This window comes from Triticum dicoccoides, chromosome 1B (assembly GCF_002162155.2).
Source record: "Triticum dicoccoides isolate Atlit2015 ecotype Zavitan chromosome 1B, WEW_v2.0, whole genome shotgun sequence".
NCBI classification, from domain to species: Eukaryota; Viridiplantae; Streptophyta; class Magnoliopsida; order Poales; family Poaceae; genus Triticum; species Triticum dicoccoides.
This window is the reverse complement of record NC_041381.1, coordinates 572768891-572781614: the sequence shown is the minus strand read 5'-3', so window position 1 is coordinate 572781614 and position 12724 is coordinate 572768891.

The following is a 12724-nucleotide window of genomic DNA, read 5'->3' as shown; positions in this document are numbered from 1 at the left end:
TGTTGCTGCTGCTGCTGCTGTTGCTGCTGTTGCTGTTGCTGTTGCTGTTGCTGTTGTTGTTGTTGTTGTTGTTGTTGCTGCTCTTCTATGTATATCTAGACATCATCAGAATATTAAGGTAATACTCTTCCTTGTTGCTATGTAGCCTAGGATTGCATATTTAAAGTTTCTATGTAGCCTCAGATATATTACATATGGCCCTAGTTAACCTAACGATAAATTGGTTGTAGATATATTCAGCTAAAAGTCCGATTCATCGATTAGTCCCTTATCAGCCCCCGGCCTATATGGTACCAGCTACCGATATCCTGAACAGTGAGCATATATAAGCTATGGGATGAAACTAACCTCATTGGAAAACAACAGTCATTTACCAAAATTGTCTTGTGTAGGTACATCGAGAAGCATGTTAAGCACAATAAGCTAAACATCAACCAAAATTATCGATGACAGACTAAATAATCTTCAAAAAATAGATTCAGTGTGCAGGTTTAAGCACGCTACTAAAGCAAAACAAGTGAAAAGATGTGTTAACTGCAACATGCCTAATATTTAACAACAAGCAAACATATTCATTCAAACTGGTATTGTGCCAGTTTAATAAAAAGAACCGACTCCAGAGCTAGAGAGAAGGATGCCATAGAGCAACCGCAAGTCATCGCAATTTTAGAAAAGTGACAAATAAATTACTGACAATTAGATTAAAATCATTATAGCCAATCATGTTCGTTTCACTTAAGCTAAATATCCAGCCAAGATGGAAAAAAGAACTCATCGACACGTTTAAAAAAAAGTGTACAAGCCGAGGACTTTGGTATTGTACACTTCAACACATATGTTCTCTTTATTTTATTTTTAGAATTATATAAACGTGCTTGTGGAGTTCCAAAAATTAAGTGCTTGTTTTGCTTTGTGTTTTAAGTCTTGAATCCTTGCTGGACACACCTTTTTGGGGAGTCAAAAATTATGTTATGCTTGCTCCTATGCTTCACTTAAATTTTTAGATATGGAATTGCTCTAATGCTTCACTTATATCTTTTTTAGCACAGTGTGCTTTGTTATTTTTGACGAAATGCTCTCATGCTTCACTTAGATTTATTTGGGAGTTAGTAAATATTTTTAGAAATTCTCTCTTGCTTCACTTAAATTATTTTGAGAGAAAGAAATATTACGCTCATGTTTTTCACTTAAATTTGTTTGAGCTTATTAAAAGAAACATAAGAAATTAGTCTCAAAGTGATAGATATCCAAGGAGGATATAATAAAAACTTTCATAAAGATCATTGGACAAAATAAACTTGGTTCTTTGTAATGGTTTTGAGATATGACGATATGATATGTGAGTCATGTTGACGAGTAATTATGCTTTAATAAGAATATTGGTGTTAAGTTTTGTGATTCCCTATGCAAGCACGAAAGTCAATATTTATGCAATGAAATCACATCCTATTTATGGTGCATTATTCGGTGTTAGTTATGCTTAATGCTCGCTTACGAGATTTTTTGTTTCTTGGTTGGACGCTTCTCAATCTTTTTGCTAGCCTTCATTTGCACTAACTATAATCAATACTTGTGCATCCAAAACCCTTTAAACGGTTTTGTCATATGAGTCCACTATATCTACCTATATGCGGTATTTCCGTGCCGTTCTAAGCAAATTTGCATGTGTCATATCTAATTTTTAAAATAAATTTCTCTTTTGTGTGCTCGTACCGCTCGCGAGGCCATGAGGGGTGGCTGATGTTTTCCATGCTAGATGTGTTATTCTCACGATGAATGTTTATTCACTTGTCATTGCACGAGAGTACGATAAAGGTATTAGGGATGCCCAGTCCTGAAATAAAAAATGAATTTACTTTATATTGTCAAATAATAAATTCATTGGAAAGTGTTGGTACGGAGGGCACCCGTGGATATGGTTAGTCATGGAAAGTGAAAGTATGGTGGAAAAAGGAATAAACTTTATTTTCTGTTTAGGAACCGCCTATGATATATCTAGCATGGAAAGTGTTGAGAACTCTAAGCCGTTCTCGTTGGTGGGAAAAGTATGCCTCCCAAAATCTTTTTATCTCTCAATTTTCGTTTTGAGCTCTGGCACCTCTACAAATCCCTACTTCCCTCTGCGAAGGGCCCTTCTTTTACTTTATGCAATTTTTATTTTTTACTTGACTCTCCATCTTCTCTTATAAAGCACCAACTAAGGGGCACTATCATCGTACTTGGGCATTGGGTGTAGCTAGTATTCGAGTGTGTTTCATGAATGGATCAATAATTGAGCATGATGGGCTAGGGATAACTTGCTTTAGTGTTGATAGTTTGAAAGACATAGTTGCTTGTTGATATGCTTGAGTATTAAAGTCTTCATGTCAAAGCTAGACTATTTCTAACCATGTAAAAAACAAAATGTCCATGCTACAAAGAAAAGAATATGTGATGAACATGTTAGGCAACATTCCACATCAAAAATTCTGTTTTTATCATTTACCTACTCGAGGACGAGCAGGAATTAAGCTTGGGGATGATGATACGTCTCCAATGTATCTATAATTTTTGACTGTTCCATGCTATTATATTATCATTCTTGGATGTTTTACAATTATTTTATATCGTTTTTTGGTAGTAACCTATTGACATAGTGCCCAGTGCCAGTTGCTGTTTTCTGCTTGTTTTTTACATCGCAGGAAATCAATACCAAACGGAGTCCAAACGCAACAAAACTTTTTATGGATTTTTTCTGGACCAGAAGACACAAGATGGGCGGAAGAAGTACCAGAGGGGTGCCCCAAGGGTGGCACAACCCACCAGGGCGCACTTGGGGGCCCAGGCATGCCCAGGGGGATTATGCCCACCTCGGTGGCCTCCTGCGCCGCCTCTTTGCTCTATAAATACCCCAATATTCCAGAAACCCTAGGGGATTCGACGAAAATTAATTCCAGCCGCCGCAAGTTCTAGAACCACCAGATCCAATCTAAACACCATCACAGAGGGGTTCATCATCCTCATTGGTGCCTCTCTCATGATGTGTGAGTAGTTCATTGTGGACCTACAGGTCCGTAGTTAGTAGCTGATGGCTTCCTCTCTCTCTCTCTCTCTCTCTCTCTTGATTCTCAATACAATGGTCTCTTGGAGATCCATATGATGTAAATATTTTTGCGGTGTGTTTGTTGGGATCCAGTGAACTTTGAGTTTATGATTAGATCTATGTTTTTATCCATGAAAGTTATTTGAGTCTTCTTTTGATCTCTTTATATGCATGATTGCTTATAGCCTCGTATTTCTTCTCCGATATTTGGGTTTTGTTTGGCCAACTTGATCTATTTATATTGCAATGGGAAGAGGTGATTTGTGATGGGTTCGATCTTACGGTGCTTGATCCCAGTGACAGAAGGGGAACCGACACATATGTATCGTTGCTATTAAAGATAACAAGATGGAGTCTATTTCTACATAAATAGATCTTGTCCACATCATGTCATCGTTCTTGCATTACTATGTTTTCCATGAACTTAATACACTAGATGCATGCTGGATAGCGGTCGATGTGTGGAGTAATAGTAGTAGATGCAAGCAGGAGTCAGTCTACTAATCTTGGACGTGATGCCTATATAATGATCATTGCCTGGATATCGTCATGAGTATTTGAAATTCTATCAATTACCCAACAATAATTTGTTATTCCACCGTATGCTATTTTTCTTGAGAGAAGCCACTAGTTAAACCTACGGCCCACGAGTCTCTTCTTTAATATATTTGCCTTCGCGGTCTATTTTTATTTGCTTTTATTTTCAGATCTATTAAATCAAAAATATAAAAATACCTTGAGGGATTAACAACCCATTCCCGCGATATCTATTTATTTCACCTCGCATTCCTGTGATATCTATTTATTCAATCTACTACAATTTTATCTATCTTTTTACCGTGAGGGATTAACAAGCCATCTCTTACGCCGGGTTGCAAGTGTTTGTTCTTTGTGTGCAGGAGTTGTTTACGTGGTGTTGCCTGGTTCTCCACTTGGTTCGATAACCTTGGTCTCATCACTGAGGGAAATACCTACCGTTCATGTGCTGCATTATCCCTTCCTCTTTGGGGAAATACCGACGTAGTTCAAGCAAACATCAGGGATGTTAACAGACCGAAAGACACACCGGGCAGGAAATTGGCCTAACTCTAGAATGGGTCGCTAAAAGGTCAAAATCCATACGGGCTAAAACTTGGCCCATCTCTAGAATGGGCCGCTAACAGTCCAAAGGAACCTCGGGACGCATTTGAGCACAAACATATAGCGATCTATTAATGGGCTCAAACTGACGATGGGCTGCAATGGTGTCAAATAGTTAATGGGTCATTGACGATCCGAATTGGCATAACTCATATGGGTCGTGGCCCTAAATGAGCCAGATGCAAGTAGGCCCTAAATGGACTGGCCTTTTTAACCTCAAAATGGGCCATTGTTGGGTCGTTCCACATTTCACCGTTTCATAGGCGCGTTTCGTCCATTGAATGAATGGTATCAGTCATAACGTCGAGCTAACACGTGGTACCGTTGGCGAATGAGAATTTTACACGTGGAAAATCGCCATTGGTCAGGGTTGTTAACATGTTAGCATATCCAGACCCGCACCCGATAGCTTAACAGTGACCCATTTATGATGGACACCATGTGTTGGTTACCCTTGACGAAAACACTTCCATGACGCGCCATTTATCGTCATGGAAGTGGACACTTCCGTGATGATAATTTTGAAGGAAATATGCCCTAGAGGCAATAATAAAGTTATTATTTATTTCCTTAATTCATGATAAATGTTTATTATTCATGCTAGAATTGTATTAACTGGAAACTTAGTACATGTGTGAATACATAGACAAAACCTATAGTCCCTAGTATCCCTCTACTTGACTAGCTCGTTAATCAAAGATGGTTATGTTTCCTAACCATAGACATGTGTTGTCATTTGATGAACATGATCACATCCTTAGGAGAATGATGTGATGGACATGACCCATCCGTTAGCTTAGCATTATGATCGTGTTAGTTTCATTGCTACTGCTTTCTTCATGACATATACAAGTTCCTTAGACTTTGAGATTATGCAACTCCCAAATACCGAAGGAACACTTTGTGTGATACCAAACGTCACAACGTAAAAGGGTGATTATAAAGGTGCTCTACAGGTGTCTCCGAAGGTGTTTGTTGGGTTGGCATAGGTCGAGATTAGGATTTGTCACTCCGTGTTTTGGAGAGGTATCTTTGGGCCCTCTCGGTAATACTCATCACTATAAGCCTTGCAAGCATTGTGACTAATGAGTTAGTTGCAGGATGAAGTATTATGGAACAAGTAAATAGACTTGCCGGTAACGAGATTGAACTAGGTATTGAGATACCGACGATCGAATCTCGGGCAAGTAACAAACGGATGACAAAGGGAACAAACATATGTTGTTATGCGGTTTGACCAATAAAGATCTTTGTAGAATATGTAGGAACCAATATGAGCATCTAGGTTCCTCTATTGGTTATTGACCTGAGACGTGTCACGATCATGTCTACATAGTTCTTGAACCCGTAGGGTCCGCACACTTAAAGTTCGGTGACGATCGGTATTATGAGTTTATGTGTTTTGATGTACCGAAGATAGTTCGGAGTCCAGGATATGATCACGGACATGACGAGGAGTATCAAAATGGTCGAGACATGAAGATTGATATATTGGACGGCTATACTCGGACACCGGAAGTGTTCCGGGTGATTTCGGAAAAAACCGGAGTGCCGGAAGGGTTACCGGAACCCCCCGGGGAAGTATTGGGCCTTAGTGGACCTTGATACGTCTCCAACGTATCTATAATTTTTGATTGTTCCATGCTATTATATTATCTATTTTGGATGTTCAATGGGCTTTATTATACACTTTTATACTATTCTTGGGACTAACCTATTAACCGGAGGCCTAGTCCAAATTGCTGTTTTTTTTTGCCTATTTCAGTGTTCCGCAGAAAAGGAATATCAAACGGAGTCCAGATGGAATGAAACCTTCGGGAGAGTCGTTTTTGGAACAAACACAATCCAGGAGACTTGGAGTGGACGTCAAGGAAGCAACAAGGAAGCCACGAGGCAGGGAGGCGCGCCCCCACCCTCTGTTGGTGAACGTTGCATAAAATAAAAAAAAATTACGTTCAACAAGATCAATTTATGAGTTCATCTAGCAACGAGAGAGAGGAGTGCATCTACATACCCTTGTAGATCGAGAGCGAAAGCGTTCAAGAGAACGGGGTTAAGGGAGTCGTACTCGTCGTGATCCAAATCACCGGAGATCCTAGCGCCGAACGGACGGCACCTCCGCGTTCAACACACGTACGGTCAGCGTGACGTCTCCTCCTTCTTGATCCAGCAAGGGGTAAGGAGAGGTTGATGAAGATCCAGCAGCACGACGGCGTGGTGGTGGATGCAGCAGGGATCCGGCAGGGCTTCGCCAAGCGACTACGGGAGGAAGAGGTGTAGCAAGGGGGGAAGGGAGGTGCCAGGTGTCAGGGTGCGGCTGCCCTCCCACCCCCCTCTTTATATAGGGACCCCAGGGGGGCGCCGGCCCTAGGAGATGGGATCTCCTAGGGGGGGGGGCCAAGGGGGGAAACTTGCCCCCCAAGGCAAGTGGAGGCGCCCCCTCCCCTAGGGTTCCCAACCCTAGGCGCAAAGGGGGGCTCAGGGGGGCGCACCAGCCCACTAGGGGCTGGTTCCCCTCCCACTTCAGCCCATGTGGCCCTCCGGGATAGGTGGCCCCACCCGGTGGACCCCCGGGACCCTTCCGGTGGTCTCGGTACAATACCGGCGAACCCCGAAACTTTCCCGATGGCCGAAACTCGACTTCCCATATATAATTCTTTACCTCCGAACCATTCCGGAATTCCTCGTGACGTCCGGGATCTCATCCGGACTCCGAACAACTTTCGGTTTGCTGCATACTAATATCTTTACAACCCTAGCATCACCGAACCTTACGTGTGTAGACCCTACGGGTTCGGGAGACACGCATACATGACCGAGACTGCTCTCCGGTCAATAACCAACAGCGGAATCTGGATACCCATGTTGGCTCCCACATGCTCCTCGATGATCTCATCGGATGAACCACGATGTCGAGGATTCAAGCAACCCCGTATACAATTCCCTTTGTCAATCGGTACGTTACTAGCCCGAGATCCGATCGTCGGTATCCCAATACCTCGTTCAATCTCGTTACCGGCAAGTCACTTTAATCGTACCGTAATGCATGATCCCGTGACCAGACACTTGGTCACTTTGAGCTCATTATGATGATGCATTACCGAGTGGGCCCAGAGATACCTCTCTGTCATATAGAGTGACAAATCCCAGTCTCGATCCGTGTCAACCCAACAGACACTTTCGGAGATACCCGTAGTATACCTTTATAGTCACCCAGTTACATTGTGACGTTTGGTACACCCAAAGCACTCCTACGACATTCGGGAGTTACACGATCTCATGGTCTAAGGAAAGGATACTTGACATTGGAAAAGCTCTAGCAAACGAACTACACGATCTTGTGCTATGCTTAGGATTGGGTCTTGTCCATCACATCATTCTCCTAATGATGTGATCCCGTTATCAATGACATCCAATGTCCATAGTCAGGAAACCATGACTATCTGTTGATCAACGAGCTAGTCAACTAGAGGCTCACTAGGGACATATTGTGGTCTATGTATTCACACGTGTATTACGATTTCCGGATAATACAATTATAGCATGAATAAAAGACAACTATCATGAACAAGGAAATATAATAATAATCCTTTTATTATTGCCTCTAGGGCATATTTCCAACAGTCTCCCACTTGCACTAGAGTCAATAATCTAGTTACATTGTGATGAATCGAACACCCATAGAGTTCTGGTGTTGATCATGTTTTGCTCGCGGAAGAGGTTTAGTCAACGGATCTGCGACATTCAGATCCGTATGTACTTTGCAAATATCTATATCTCCATCTTGAACATTTTCACGGATGGAGTTGAAACGACGCTTGATGTGCCTGGTCTTCTTGTGAAACCTGGGCTCCTTGGCAAGGGCAATAGCTCTAGTGTTGTCACAGAAGAGAGTGATCGGCCCCGACGCATTGGGTATGATTCCTAGGTCGGTGATGAACTCCTTCATCCATATTGCTTCATGCGCTGCCTCCGAGGCTGCCATGTACTCCGCTTCACATGTAGATCCCGCCACGACGCTCTGCTTGCAACTGCACCAGCTTACTGCTCCACGATTCAACATATACACGTATCCGGTTTGTGACTTAGAGTCATCCAGATCTGTGTCGAACCTAGCGTCGACGTAACCCTTTACGACGAGCTCTTCATCACCTCCATAGATGAGAAACATGTCCTTTGTCCTTTTCAGATGCTTCAGGATATTCTTGACCGCTGTCCAGTGTTCCTTGCCGGGATTACTTTGGTACCTTCCTACCAAACTTACGGCAAGGTTTACATCAGGTCTGGTACACAGCATGGCATACATAATAGATCCTATGGCTGAGGCATAGGGGATGACACTCATCTCTTCTTTATCTTCTGCCGTGGTCAGGCATTGAGCCGAGCTCAATCTCACACCTTGCAACACAGGCAAGAACCCTTTCTTGGACTGATCCATATTGAATTTCTTCAATATCTTATCAAGGTATGTGCTTTGTGAAAGACCTATGAGGCGTCTCGATCTATCCCTATAGATCTTGATGCCTAATATGTAAGCAGCTTCTCCAAGGTCCTTCATTGAAAAACACTTATTCAAGTAGGCCTTAATGCTGTCCAAAAGTTCTATATCATTTCCCATCAAAAGTATGTCATCTACATATAATATGAGAGATGCTACAGAGCTCCCACTCACTTTCTTGTAAACGCAGGCTTCTTCATAAGTCTGCATAAACCCAAACGCTTTGATCATCTCATCAAAGCGAATGTTCCAACTCTGAGATGCTTGCACCAGCCCATAAATGGATCGCTGGAGCTTGCATACCTTGTTAGCATTCTTAGGATCGACAAAACCCTCCGGCTGCATCATATACAGTTCTTCCTTAAGATAGCCGTTAAGGAATGCCGTTTTGACGTCCATCTGCCATATCTCATAATCATAGTATGCGGCAATTGCTAACATGATTCGGACAGACTTCAGCTTCGCTACGGGAGAGAAAGTCTCATCGTAGTCAACCCCTTGAACTTGCCGATAACCCTTAGCGACAAGTCGAGCTTTATAGATGGTAATATTACCATCCGCGTCTGTCTTCTTATTAAAGATCCATTTGTTTTCTATTGCTCGCCGATCATTGGGCAAGTCTGTCAAAGTCCATACTTTGTTTTCATACATGGATTCTATCTCGGATTGCATGGCTTCAAGCCATTTGTTGGAATCTAGGCCCGCCATCGCTTCTTCATAGTTCGAAGGTTCACCGTTGCCTAACAACATGATTTCCAGGACAGGGTTGCCATACCACTCTGGTGTGGAACGTGTCCTTGTGGACCTACGAAGTTCAGTAGCAACTTGATCCGAAGTACCTTGATCATCATCATTAATTTTCTCTCCAGTCGGTGTAGGCATCACAGGAACATTTTCCTGAGCTGCAATACTTTCCGGTTCAAGAGGTAGTACTTCATCGAGTTCTACTTTCCTCCCACTTACTCCTTTCGAGAGAAACTCTTTTTCCAGAAAGGATCCGTTCTTGGCAACAAAGATCTTGCCTTCGGATTTAAGGTAGAAGGTATACCCAATGGTTTCCTTAGGGTATCCTATGAAGACGCATTTTTCCGACTTGGGTTTGAGCTTTTCAGGTTGAAGTTTCTTGACATAAGCATCGCATCCCCAAAATTTTAGAAACGACAGCTTAGGTTTCTTCCCAAACCATAATTCATACGGTGTCGTCTCAACGGATTTAGACGGAGCCCTATTTAAAGTGAATGTAGCTGTCTCTAGAGCGTATCCCCAAAATGATAGCGGTAAATCGGTAAGAGACATCATAGATTGCACCATATCCAATAGAGTGCGATTACGACGTTCGGACACACCATTACGCTGAGGTGTTCCAGGCGCCGTGAGTTGTGAAACGATTCCACATTTCCTTAAGTGCGTACCAAATTCGTGACTTAAATATTCTCCTCCACGATCTAATCGTAAGAATTTTATCTTTCGGTCACGTTGATTCTCTACTTCATTATGAAATTCCTTGAACTTTTCAAAGGTCTCAAACTTGTGTTTCATCAAGTAGACATACCCATATCTACTTAAGTCATCAGTGAGAGTGAGAACATAACGATATCCTCCGCGAGCCTCAACGCTCATTGGACCACACACATCAGTATGTATGATTTCCAATAAGTTGGTTGCTCGCTCCATTGTTCCGAAGAATGGAGTCTTGGTCATTTTGCCCATGAGGCATGGTTCGCATGTGTCAAATGATTCATAATCGAGAGACTCTAAAAGTCCATCAGCATGGAGCTTCTTCATGCGCTTGACACCAATGTGACCAAGGCGGCAGTGCCACAAATATGTGGGACTATCGTTATCAACTTTACATCTTTGTGTATTCACACTATGAATATGTGTAATATTATGTTCGAGATTCATTAAGAATAAACCATTGACCATCGGGGCATGACCATAAAACACATCTCTCATATAAATAGAACAACCATTATTCTTGGATTTAAATGAGTAGCCATCTCGTATTAAACGAGATCCAGATATAATGTTCATGCTCAAACTTGGAACTAAATAACAATTATTGAGGATTAAAACTAATCCCGTGGGTAAATGTAGAGGTAGCGTGCCGACGGCGATCACATCGACCTTGGAACCATTCCCGACGTGCATCGTCACCTCGTACTTCGCCAGTCTCTGCTTATTCCGCAGCTCCTGCTATGAGTTACAAATATGAGCAACGACACCAGTATCAAATACCCAAGAGTTACTACGAGTACTAGTAAGGTACACATCAATTACATGTGTATCACATATACCTTTAGTGTTGCCGACCTTCTTGTCCGCTAAGTATTTGGGGCAGTTCCGCTTCCAGTGACCCTTCCCTTTGCAATAAAAGCACTCAGTCTCAGGCTTGGGTCCATTCTTTGACTTCTTCCCGGCAACTGGCTTACCAGGCGCGGCAACATCTTTGCCGTCCTTCTTGAAGTTCTTCTTACCCTTGCCCTTCTTGAACTTGGTGGTTTTATTGACCATCAACACTTGATGTTCTTTCTTGATTTCTACCTCTGCCGACTTCAGCATTGAAAATACTTCAGGAATAGTTTTCACCATCCCCTGCATATTGTAGTTCATCACAAAGCTCTTGTAGCTCGGTGGGAGCGACTGGAGGATTCTGTCAATGACCGCCTCGTCTGGGAGGTTAATGTCCAGCTGGGACAGGCGGTTGTGCAACCCAGACATTTTGAGTATGTGCTCACTGACAGAACTATTTTCCTCCATCTTACAACTATAGAACTTGTCAAAGACTTCATATCCCTCGACCCGGGCATGAGCTTGGAAAAACCATTTTCAGCTCCTCGAACATCTCATATGCTCCGTGTTGCTCAAAACGCTTTTGGAGCCCCGGTTCTAAGCTGTAAAGCATTCCGCACTGAACGAGGGAGTAATCATCAGCACGTGACTGCCAAGCGTTCATAACATCTTGGTTCTCTGGGATGGGTTCTTCACCTAGCGGTCCTTTTAGGACATATGCTTTCTTGGCAGCTATGAGGATGATCCTCAGGTTCCGGACCCAGTCCGTATAGTTGCTGCCATCATCTTTCAGCTTGGTTTTCTCTAGGAACGCGTTGAAGTTCATGTTGACATGAGCGTTGGCCATTTGATCCACAAGACATATTTTGCAAAGATTTTAGACTAAGTTCATGATAATTAAGTTCATCTAATCAAATTATTTAATGAACTCCCACTCAGATTTGACATCCCTCTAGTCATCTAAGTGTTACATGATCTGAGTCGACTAGGCCGTGTCCGATCATCACGTGAGACGGACTAGTCATCATCGGTGAACATCTCCATGTTGATCGTATCTTCCGTACGACTCATGTTCGACCTTTCGGTCTCTGTGTTCCGAGGCCATGTCTGTACATGCTAGGCTCATCAAGTTAACCTAAGTGTTTTTGCATGTGTAAAACTGTCTTACACCCGTTGTATGTGAACGTAGGAATCTATCACACCCGATCATCACATGGTGCTTCGAAACGACGAACTTTAGCAACGGTGCACAATTAGGAGGAACACTTTCCTGAAATTATTATAAGGGATCATCTTATTTACTACCGTCGTTCTAAGTAAACAAGATGCATAAACATAATAAACATCACATGCAATTATATAGTAGTGACATGATATGGCCAATATCATATAGCTCCTTTGATCTCCATCTTCGGGGCTCCATGATCATCTTCGTCACCGGCATGACACCATGATCTCCATCATCATGATCTCCATCATCGTGTCTCCATGAAGTTGCTCGCCAACTATTACTTCTACTACTATGGCTAACGCTTTAGCAATAAAGTAAAGTAATTACATGGCGTTAAATCATTGACACGCAGGTCGTACAATAATTAAGTCAACTCCTATGGCTCCTGCCGGTTGTCATACTGATCGACATGCAAGTCGTGATTCCTATTACAAGAACATGATCTCATACATCACAATATATCATTCATCATTCATCACAA